We start from the raw sequence: 9795 nt of genomic DNA, 5'->3' as shown, positions 1-9795 counted from the left end.
GTTGCCCTTGAGCATAAACATTTCCTAACCAGGAAAGGCAAAAAGATCATCAGCCTCATAGACTCGAGATTGCAAAGCCAGTAAATCAGAAAGCCTTCGTCGTGAAAGAGAATGAGTGGATCGTCTGTTTTCATAAATATGAGTGTGTGTTAGGGGCTTATCATTGTCATCAAAAAAAGTAATGTTGGCTTTAGTGTCAGAGAGCATCAGAAGAATCATCATCAGATTAATTTTGTCCTCTAATTGAGGGGACCTTCGGTTTCAGGACCATTACAAGAGGAGGAGGAGGAGCGCTTGGGACAGCCGGAGCAGGGATGGTGGGACAGTTTTGAAACATTTTATGTTGCTCTAATTGGGCCTTCTGTAAAGTCTTATCATCTAATTCATATTCGTATAATGAGCATTCCGCCTGCTGACGAATATCAGGGGGGCTAGAATTGCCTTGAAATGGCAAGATCACAGCTTTAATGCTGGTCTACAAGGGCCAGAAATTTATTGGAATATTTTCTCCCCATCTTGCAGCTTGTTCAACATTTTCTTTAACCCAGTTCCAAATTTCTAAATCGAAACTGCCTTCATCAGGGAACCAGGGATTATATTTAACCACTGTTTGGAGACAAGCCTCTATCCATTGACACAAAACCAAAAGTCCTTGAACCTTAAATAAATGATGAAGTAAAGTAGAAAAGTGGTGGGGCTTTCCTGCCGTTTGCTCTATAACCCCTCACTTACCAACCTCCATAGGTCCTAACAGTCACTCCATCCACTTGCCAAGGGCGTTCACCAGGTCCCTGTTCGGGCACCACTTGTCATGATCTTTGTAGACTGGGACCTGGGAAATGGAGTCAATGAGAAGGAAGCAGGGGACCCAAGTCTCGAGTGAAACAAGGGTGCTTTATTTGCAGAAATGCATGTTTATATATCTTCATACAAGGCAGCTTTAGGCAGTAAAAAAAAAATTGAGCAAAAACAAAGCCAAGCAAATAACAATCTTCAAAGGGCCAGAAAGCATTCCATATCCTGAGGAAGAGGGGCATAACTGAATAGATTACCTTTAAGTAAAAGGTCACTGAAGGGAGTCACTGAAAGGAATCCAAGCAGGTGCCCTTTCTCACAATCTCAGTCCTGAGAACTGAGTGCAGCTCTGCTCGTTCCTGTTTTCCAGGAACTGATAAGGAATAGAGAGTCCTTGAGAAACGGCACACAAAAGAAGAAAATAACATATTGGATCCCTTAAAGTTGAACATCCCCTGGCACAGAGCAATTATTTTGAGCATCAAATTTGATCAGAACCAGGGTAATATGTGTATGTGTATGAATCGCATTTAACAGCTGTCATTACCATTTGCTACTGTTGTATTCAAAGAACTACATTCTGAATGTATCAGTTTCCTGTTTCCATGAATAAAATATAAACATTGTGTCACAACCCTGGATGAATCATGTTTATTCCATCAACACAGTTTTGTCTCACTTCAGTACTTTATAACAGCAGCTAAGAAGGTACCATTAGGCTCTCAGGTTTAAATAAATCTAGAACAATTTCTTGTCACCATGGAATCAAACAACATAAAATTTGGGGGTTACATAGTCATAATTTGTAACTAAAGTTACTCTCTCTACACTCTATACCAGAACATTCATATGACTGTAATCCAAATAGCACAGCAGTGCATTTTAGACCAACTTCCATTAATGTACAAAAATTGCATCAAATAAACTTGAAGGACTAATTTTCTTTTTCTTTTTTTCTGCCTGTGCTGGGTCTTCGTTGCTGCATGCAAGCTTTCTCTAGTTGCTGTGTGTTGGCTTTTCTTGTTGGGGAGCACAGCCTTTAGGTGCGAGGGCTCAGTAGTTGCAGCTCACAGGCTCTAAAGCATGGACACGCTGTTAATTGCCCTGTGGCATGTGGGATCTTCTCAGACCAAGGATGAAACCCATATGCTCTGCATTGACAGGCAGATTCTTAACCACTGAACCATTGGGGAAGTCCCTAATTAGCTTTATTGAATGACTGATGCATTGGGCAGAATTCAACCTGGTAAATGGGTGCACCAAGGAGCCTGACACAGTGGACAGTCTCAGGATGTTGAGGGTTTTTTCATGTGCATTTTGATTGTGTATCTATTACAGATTTTTGGCTTCTCCTTACTATGAAGTTTTTATTTAGATATGGGCGCTTGGTGTTTCTTAGACTTGGGTGATTGTTTACTTTCCCAGATTAGAGTGGTTTCAGCTGTTTTCTATCTTTCCTGTCTTCTTCTGGGACTCCTACAGGGCAAATATTAGTGGCTTGTTGTCCCAGAGGTCTCTTAAAATGTCCTCCTTTTATTCTTTTTTATTGTGTTCAGTAGTGGTGATTTTCAGTACTCTTTCTTCTAGCTCACTGATGTGTTTTCTGCCTCATTTAGCCTGTTCTGATTCATTTTAGTTTCTGTTTTTTGGGGTGTTTTTTTTTTTTTTCATTTACTATATTCCTCAGTTCTGTTTGGTTGGTTGTTATATATTTCTAAGTCTTCATTAAAGACTTCCCATTTCTCAGGTCGTGCATTCTTCTCCCAAGTTCTTTGATCATGTTTACTATCATTACTCTGGACTCTTTCAGGTAGATTGTCTATCTCCATGTTATTTAGTTCTTCTGGGGTTTTGTCTTGTTCCTCCCTCTGAAACATATTCCTCTGTCACCTCCTTTTGTGTAAATTTCTATTTGTATTTTAATCTATCTGGTAGCGTAGTTACGTTTCTTGACCTTGGAGAAATGGCCCCCTGCAGGAGATATCCCAGGAACCCTTCTCCCAATCCAAGGGCCAGAGGACATCTAATCCCAGGGTGGTGTCCCACGTGTTATTTGTGGACTCTGTTTTCAAGCTGTGGGGCTCTACTTTTCTTGCTTTTGGTGTCTGCCCCCTGATGTGAAGAGCCAACTCATTGGAAGAGACCCTGATGCTGGGAAAGACTGAGGACAGGAGCAGAAAGGGGCGACAGAGAACTAGAGGCTTGGATGACATCACCGATTCAATGGATATGAGTTTGAGCAAACTCCAGGAGATGGTGAAGGACAGGGAAGCCTGGCGTGCTAGAGTCCATGCGTTCACAAAGAGTCGGACACGACTGAGTGGCTGAACAACCTTGATGGCTTAGGCTGGTCTGGAGGCATGTGCCTGCACAGTGGTGGTTAGAACTGGGTCTTGACCCTTTTGTGGGTAGAATTACGTTGAAAGGCATGTGTACAGGAAGTCTTTGGACAGCCTGTCTGCTGATGGTTAGAGCTGCATCCTGGCCCTTTCATCCTTTGGCCTTAGGGGCGCCATTGCTGTAGCCTACAGGTTCTGAGTGGAGCTAATGTCAGGCTAAGATGGAGACCTCACGCAGATGAGTGCTCTCTCATAGTTCGCCCTCAGGATCTGGGTCCCCACAGTGAGCCACAGCACACCCCACAGCCCCCAGAGATCCTTCAAGACCAGCAGGCAGGTCTCACCATCCAGGATCCTAGCAAACGATTGTTTTGCCCTTCATCTCAGCTTTGTCTCAGTGTGCATGAGCCTTCGTCTGCACCTGTTAAGAGTGAAGTCTCTGTTTTCCCTATTGCTGTGGGGCTCCTGCAGTCAGGGCCCACTGGTCTTCAAAAGTAAATGTTAAAGATCTCTTTGCCCTTATTCATTGATTCATAGGTTGGTCAGCATCCCATCTGGTAAATCAACAGGTGCTCCCAGAAGCTGTCTGTCCTCTTTACACCAAGGCACGTATGAATCAGTGGGTTGTTTTCAAACTTTCGTGACATGATGCTCGTAAATGCCATGACGTGCACAAAGTAGGTGCAGCATAAACACGAAGAAGCTGAGTTTCTTTAGGGGTGGGGTTCACTTCCATGAAAAAAACTGAAATGGCAAAATGGTGAAATGAAATGTTTAATTTGGGAGTTGGCTGTGATCAGGTGCTTGAAGGTCAAGTGATTAGAGTTGAACAAGCAGACAGTGAAGGGAATGACTATGGATTCCAACTGTATTTTGTGACTGCAGCCATGAAATTAAAAGACGCTTACTCCTTAGAAGGAAAGTTATGACCAACCTAGACAGCATATTAAAAAGCAGAGACATTACTTTGCCAACAAAGGTCCGTCTAGTCAAGGCTATGGCCTTTCCAGTGGTCATGTATGGATGTGAGAGTTGGACTGTGAATAAAGCTGAGCGCGAAATAATTGATGCTTTTGAACTGTGGTGTTGGAGAAGCCTCTTGAGAGTCCCTTGGACTGCAAGGAGATCCAACCAGTCCATCCTAAAGGAGATCAGTCCTGGGTGTTCATTGGAAGGACTGATGTTGAAGCTGAAACTCCAATACTTTGGCCACCTGATGCAAAGAGCTATTTTCCCATCCCTTCCCTCTTGACTTTCATTTCAGCTAGTGTTTGGGAGGCATTTTGTGACCAGTTTCTCCCATGGTGCTCAGTTCAGTTCAGTTCAGTTCAGTTGATCAGTCGTGTCTGACTCTTTGTGACCCCATGGACTACAGCAATCCAGGCCTCCCTGTCCATCACCAACTCCTGGAGTTTACTCAAACTCATGTCCATTGAGTCAGTGATGCCATCCAACCATCTCATCAACTGTCATCTCCTTCTCCTCCTGCCTTCAATCTTTCCCAGCATCAGGGTCTTTTCCAGTGAGTCAGCTCTTCGCATCAGGTGGCCAAACTATTGGGAGTTTTAGGTTCACCATCAGTCCTTCTGATGAATATTCAGGACTGATTTCCTTTAGGATGGACTGGTTGGATCTCCTTGCATTCCAAGGGACTCTCGAGAGTGTTCTCCAACACCACAGTTTAAAAGCATCAGTTCTTCGGTGCTCAGCTTTCTTTGTAGCACAACTCTCACATCCATACTCACATCCATACATGAGTCCGGCCTCTGAGGGCCAAAACTGAAATTACTCGGTGTGGAGAAGCAGGTGAGGGTAATTTTACAGTCCAAAGACCTCCTAAATGGAGAAGAGGGGACACCCAGGCACGGTTTAGGGGGAAAAAAATGTACCTCATGTTCCCAACAAGTGACCTCAGCTCCTCAGTCACGGTTTTGGAACTTGCTTGAAACTTGTGGACCTGGGTAAAGAGGGTAGAGGAGCTGGGGGCTGGGCCTGAGCAGAGGCCACTGAGAAGGTTCCTGCCGAGAGGGGCGGGGCCAAGCGGGTGCACGTTCTTCCTTTGGTTCCAAAAGACAGCTTGTCTGGGTTTCAGTTCAGTTCAGTTCAGTTGCTCAGTCGTGTCCGACTCTTTGCGACCCCATGAATCGCAGCACGCCAGGCCTCCCTGTCCATCACCAACTCTCGGAGTTCACTCAGACTCACATCCATCGGGTCAGTGATGCCATCCAGCCATCTCATCCTCTGTCGTCCCCTTCTCCTCCTGCCCCCAATCCCTCTCAGCATCAGAGTCTTTTCCAATGAGTCAACTCTTTGTATGAGGTGGCCAAAGTACTGGAGTTTTAGCTTTAGCATTATTCCTTCCAAAGAACACCCAGGACTGATCTCCTTTAGCATGGACTGGTTGGATCTCCTTGCATTCCAAGGGACTCTCAAGAGGCTTCTCCAACACCACAGTTCAAAAGCATCAGTTCTTCGGCGCTCAGCTTTCTTCACAGTCCAACTCTCACATCCATACATGACTACTGGAAAAACCATAGCCTTGACTAGACGGACCTTTGTTGGCAAAGTAATGTCTCTGCTTTTGAATATGCTACCTAGGTTGGTCATAACTTTCCTTCCAAGGAGTAAGCATCTTTTAATTTCATGGCTGCAATCACAATCTGCAGTGATTTTGGAGCCCCAAAAAATAAAGTCTGACACTGTTTCCCCATCTATTTCCCATGAAGTGATGGGACCAGATGCCATGATCTTAGTTTTCTGAATGTTGAGCTTTAAGCCAACTTTTCCACTCTCCTCTTTCACTTTCATCAAGAGGCTTTTTAGTTCCTCTTCACTTTCTGCCGTAAGGGTGGTGTCATCTGTATATCTGAGGTTATTGATATTTCTCCTGGCAATCTTGATTTCAGCTTGTGCTTCTTCCAGCCCAGCGTTTCTCATGATGTACTCTGCATATAAGTTAAATAAGCAGGGTGACAATATACAGCCTTGACGTACTCCTTTTGCTATTTGGAACCAGTCTGTTGTTCCATGTCCAGTTCTGTTGCTTCCTGACCTGCTTAGAAATATTTTAGGGTCTTCCATGTCTTGTGTTGCACCATTGATTCCTCCCTAGTTTAGGTAACTGTCACAGAACAGTTTTAAAGTAAAAACTTAAAATTCTGTGGGATCATTGCACTGTAAAGTAAGGTTTATTCTTAACAGGAGTCCTGATAAGGCTGAAGGGATTGAGATGCCTGGGAACTGAAACCTGGTGTGGTGGTGGGGCTGGGGGTTAATGTAGGGTGGTGGCTGGACCTTGAAACCCAGATATTAATGCAATTAGAATTAATTTAAGCAGTTTAAGTAAAGAACTGGATTTGTGTAGGGATGACAAGCTAGAATGTGAAACACACAACTGTTACAACCGGCTACTTCCTACTAACACCTATAAGGAGAAAACTGTCTTGACATCCCAGTTCTTCAAGGATCAAGCTCATTAGACACTACAGTGACCCACCGACAGTGCAGAAAAACAGGCACCAGTCTGTGCTTTGGAGATACTGACCTTGGTACATCAGTAAGCGCCTCATGGGGCCATCCACCTCCTCAGCAAGTCCAGATAAGTTTGAGAGTCCCACTCAGTGTGTTTGAACTAAGTCTGTTAATACACTGCCAAGTAAAATTCAGGGTGATCAATCAATAACAGGGAGATCTGAAAACTAGGAGAAAAAGTGAAAGTGTTACTCAGTCGTGTCCAACTCTTTGCGACCCCACCAGGCTCCTCTGAGGGTTACAGTACATGGGGTCAGAGTTGGACACGACTAAGTGACTTTATTTTTTCTCCTAGTGCCTAGTGGGCTACAGTAGGCTCACTGCCATAGCTATGAGAAGCCTGCACACAGCAACTACAGAGTAGCCCCCATTTGCTGGAACTAAAGAAAGCCCATGCAAGGCAAAAGATCCAGCACAGCAGAAAAACCAACACTGAGTGATCTGTACTGACCAAGATAAGAAGCATCAGGACTCCCACCTCTAAGCAAACCTGAGCCAGCTTTATGTAGGTATGGAATTTATAGTTGGGAGTACTTAACTGGGTACTAAGGAAATTCTGCTTTAAAAATGGGAGCTGCTTTAAATTATGTCTGGCCAACAGGAGAGCTCCTTTTGACATTCCAAAACTGGCTACAGAAAACCAGTTTTGTGAAACATCTTTTCAGAATTCTGACCCTAAATGATTAAGTCCTTCTAAGAGGAACCTGCATTTCTCTCCTTGTACCTTTGTGATATCAATGTTCTACCCGATCTTTTTAGGCATTTTGTTCTGTTTTGAGAACTTGGTCTGGAAGGTACACACAGGGTTATATTTGGCAGCCAAATAGACTGGACCAGCTCTCAGGGGAATTTGTCATAAGGGGTCCCAGCCATTAATGGTCCCTGCCATTATTTTAACCTTCCTTTTGTCTGCTTGGACAAGGGCTTTCACTTTCTTAGACTATTTTGAAGGCCGCATTCTTTGCACCCTCTTGTGGTGACATGTCTTATCGCCTTGAGGGGCTGTTGGACTATTACTTCTCAATAGCCAGATGGTGGATCCTTTAAATAAGAGAAACCTCTAAACTGTAACATTTTTTAGAGCTCATTAGCAACAGCTTTCGGCTTCCCAGGAGGCACTAGTAGTAAAGAATGCCTGCCAGTGCAGGAGACAAAAGGGCAGAGGAACCTGGGAGGCCACAGTCCTTAGGGTCGCAAAGAGTCAGACAGGACTGAAGTGACCTAGCGTGCACGTGCACGCCCACGCACAAACACACACACACACACACAGAAACAGCTTTCTTATAAATAGTTTTATTTGTATTTCTGAAAAGATCAAATTAAAAGGTGAATACAAAGACGTATAATGGTTAACCTTAAGAACCCCCGTAATTTAAAACCAAAGAAACACAAAATATTCAATCTGGGAGAATTTGTGGTTTCAGCTTCCCCTCAATGGATCTCACAGGTGCTTATACAAACATTAGATAAGAGACTTTGCTGTGGGTCCAGTGGTTAGGAATCCACCTGTCAGGGGACACGGGTTAACTCCCTGGTCCAGGAAGACATCATATATCACAGGGCAGCTAAGTCCAAGCATCACAACTATTGAGCCCACATGACCTAGATCCGTGCTCTGCAACAAGAAAAGTCACCACAATGAGAGGCCCGAGCACCACTAGAGAGCAGCCCTGAGCCCAACAAATAAGACCCAGCACAGCCAAAAATAAACAAATGAATCATCCTCACATTAAACAGACCTTAAGTTAAAAAAACAATTTACAGGCTGGTAGAAAACTACACTGATATTGCATCAGTAATTGCTTGGAGCAATAGCTAGGCCACATTTGGGTCAATTAATCCAGTTGGAAATTGACAAAGGGTCTTAGTGATTTTTTTTTTGGACATGCCATGCAGCTTGCAGAATGTTAGTTCCCTGACCAGAGCTTGAATTCAGGCCCTCCAGGCAGTGAAAGCACAGAAATCAAACCATTGGTTCACCAGGGAGTTCCCTGGGTGATTTATTTATAACATCATTCAGATGAGTAATGCATCACTTGCACTCACACTGTATTTGGCAAAACTGGTCTCATGGCCTTGCCTTGCTGCACAGTGGCTGAGAAATTAAGAATACACATGGCTATGTTTGTGAAGTTATCATAAGAGTAAAGGAAGTCATTACATTAGAGTGATCTTTACTGAAAATTTATGTGTGGAAATAAAAAAGAAAAAATTGAAGATTGTAAGAAAAAACTGTTTCATGTCTTTCAAAACAAACCTTAAAAAGTTTACATAATAAAATTTTAAAATAATTTTCCATCTACAAGCCTTTATCTCTCACTTTCAGGTGGAGTGGTACAAATGACATTTCAAAAATGGGTATTTTTCATTTTCCTGCCTTGATAGTAGATTTAGAATATCTATCATTAAAATTTAAAGACTCACCTTGTTATTTGGGGCTTCCCAGCTGGCTCAGCAGTAAAGAGTCTGCCTATCAATGAAGGAGACAAAGGTTTGATCCCCGGGTCAAGAAGATCCTCTGGAGGAGGAAATGGCAACCCACTCCAGTATTCTTGCCTGGGAAATTCCACAGAGGAGACTGGCGGGCTACAGTCTATGGGTCACAGAGTTTGACACGACTTCATGACTAAACAACTATATGCTTATTTTCTCTTCATGTCAAGCAATACAGAAAGAACATGAAGACACCTATTCATACAGGGCACACTCACTGATGCATCGCAAGGTTCAGGCTGTGTTAAAAAGAAGAGACAGGTGCAAGGTGGAGCCACTGCCTCCAGGAGGGCAAATCAACACTTCACTGCGGTGTCTGCCTGCTTAAAAATGTGACCAGGAGTCACTGACTGGAATTTCCAGGACACTAGTGCAGTAATCTGCAGGGCAAGACACTGGCTACACCCTCCTCCTGCCTACACCCCTGCACAGGAGACCAAACCTGAAGCAATGTGTTTGCAAATAATTTTCTTGTCCTATCTAGTTTCTACCTACGGAAGCCTTCCATGTTGTACAGTTCCTTTGAGCACCTCTGAATGAACTAGATAGGGTGCCGCCTGATTCATGAATCATTCAACTTCAATTAGATCTTTAAAATTTCTAAGTTCAAATTTTTGTACTTTTTTTTTGGTGGGGG

This window comes from Bos indicus x Bos taurus, chromosome 18 (genome assembly GCF_003369695.1).
Source record: "Bos indicus x Bos taurus breed Angus x Brahman F1 hybrid chromosome 18, Bos_hybrid_MaternalHap_v2.0, whole genome shotgun sequence".
In the NCBI taxonomy this organism is placed as follows: Eukaryota; Metazoa; Chordata; class Mammalia; order Artiodactyla; family Bovidae; genus Bos; species Bos indicus x Bos taurus.
The sequence above is the reverse complement of the archived record's forward strand: the minus strand, read 5'-3'. Positions refer to the sequence as shown.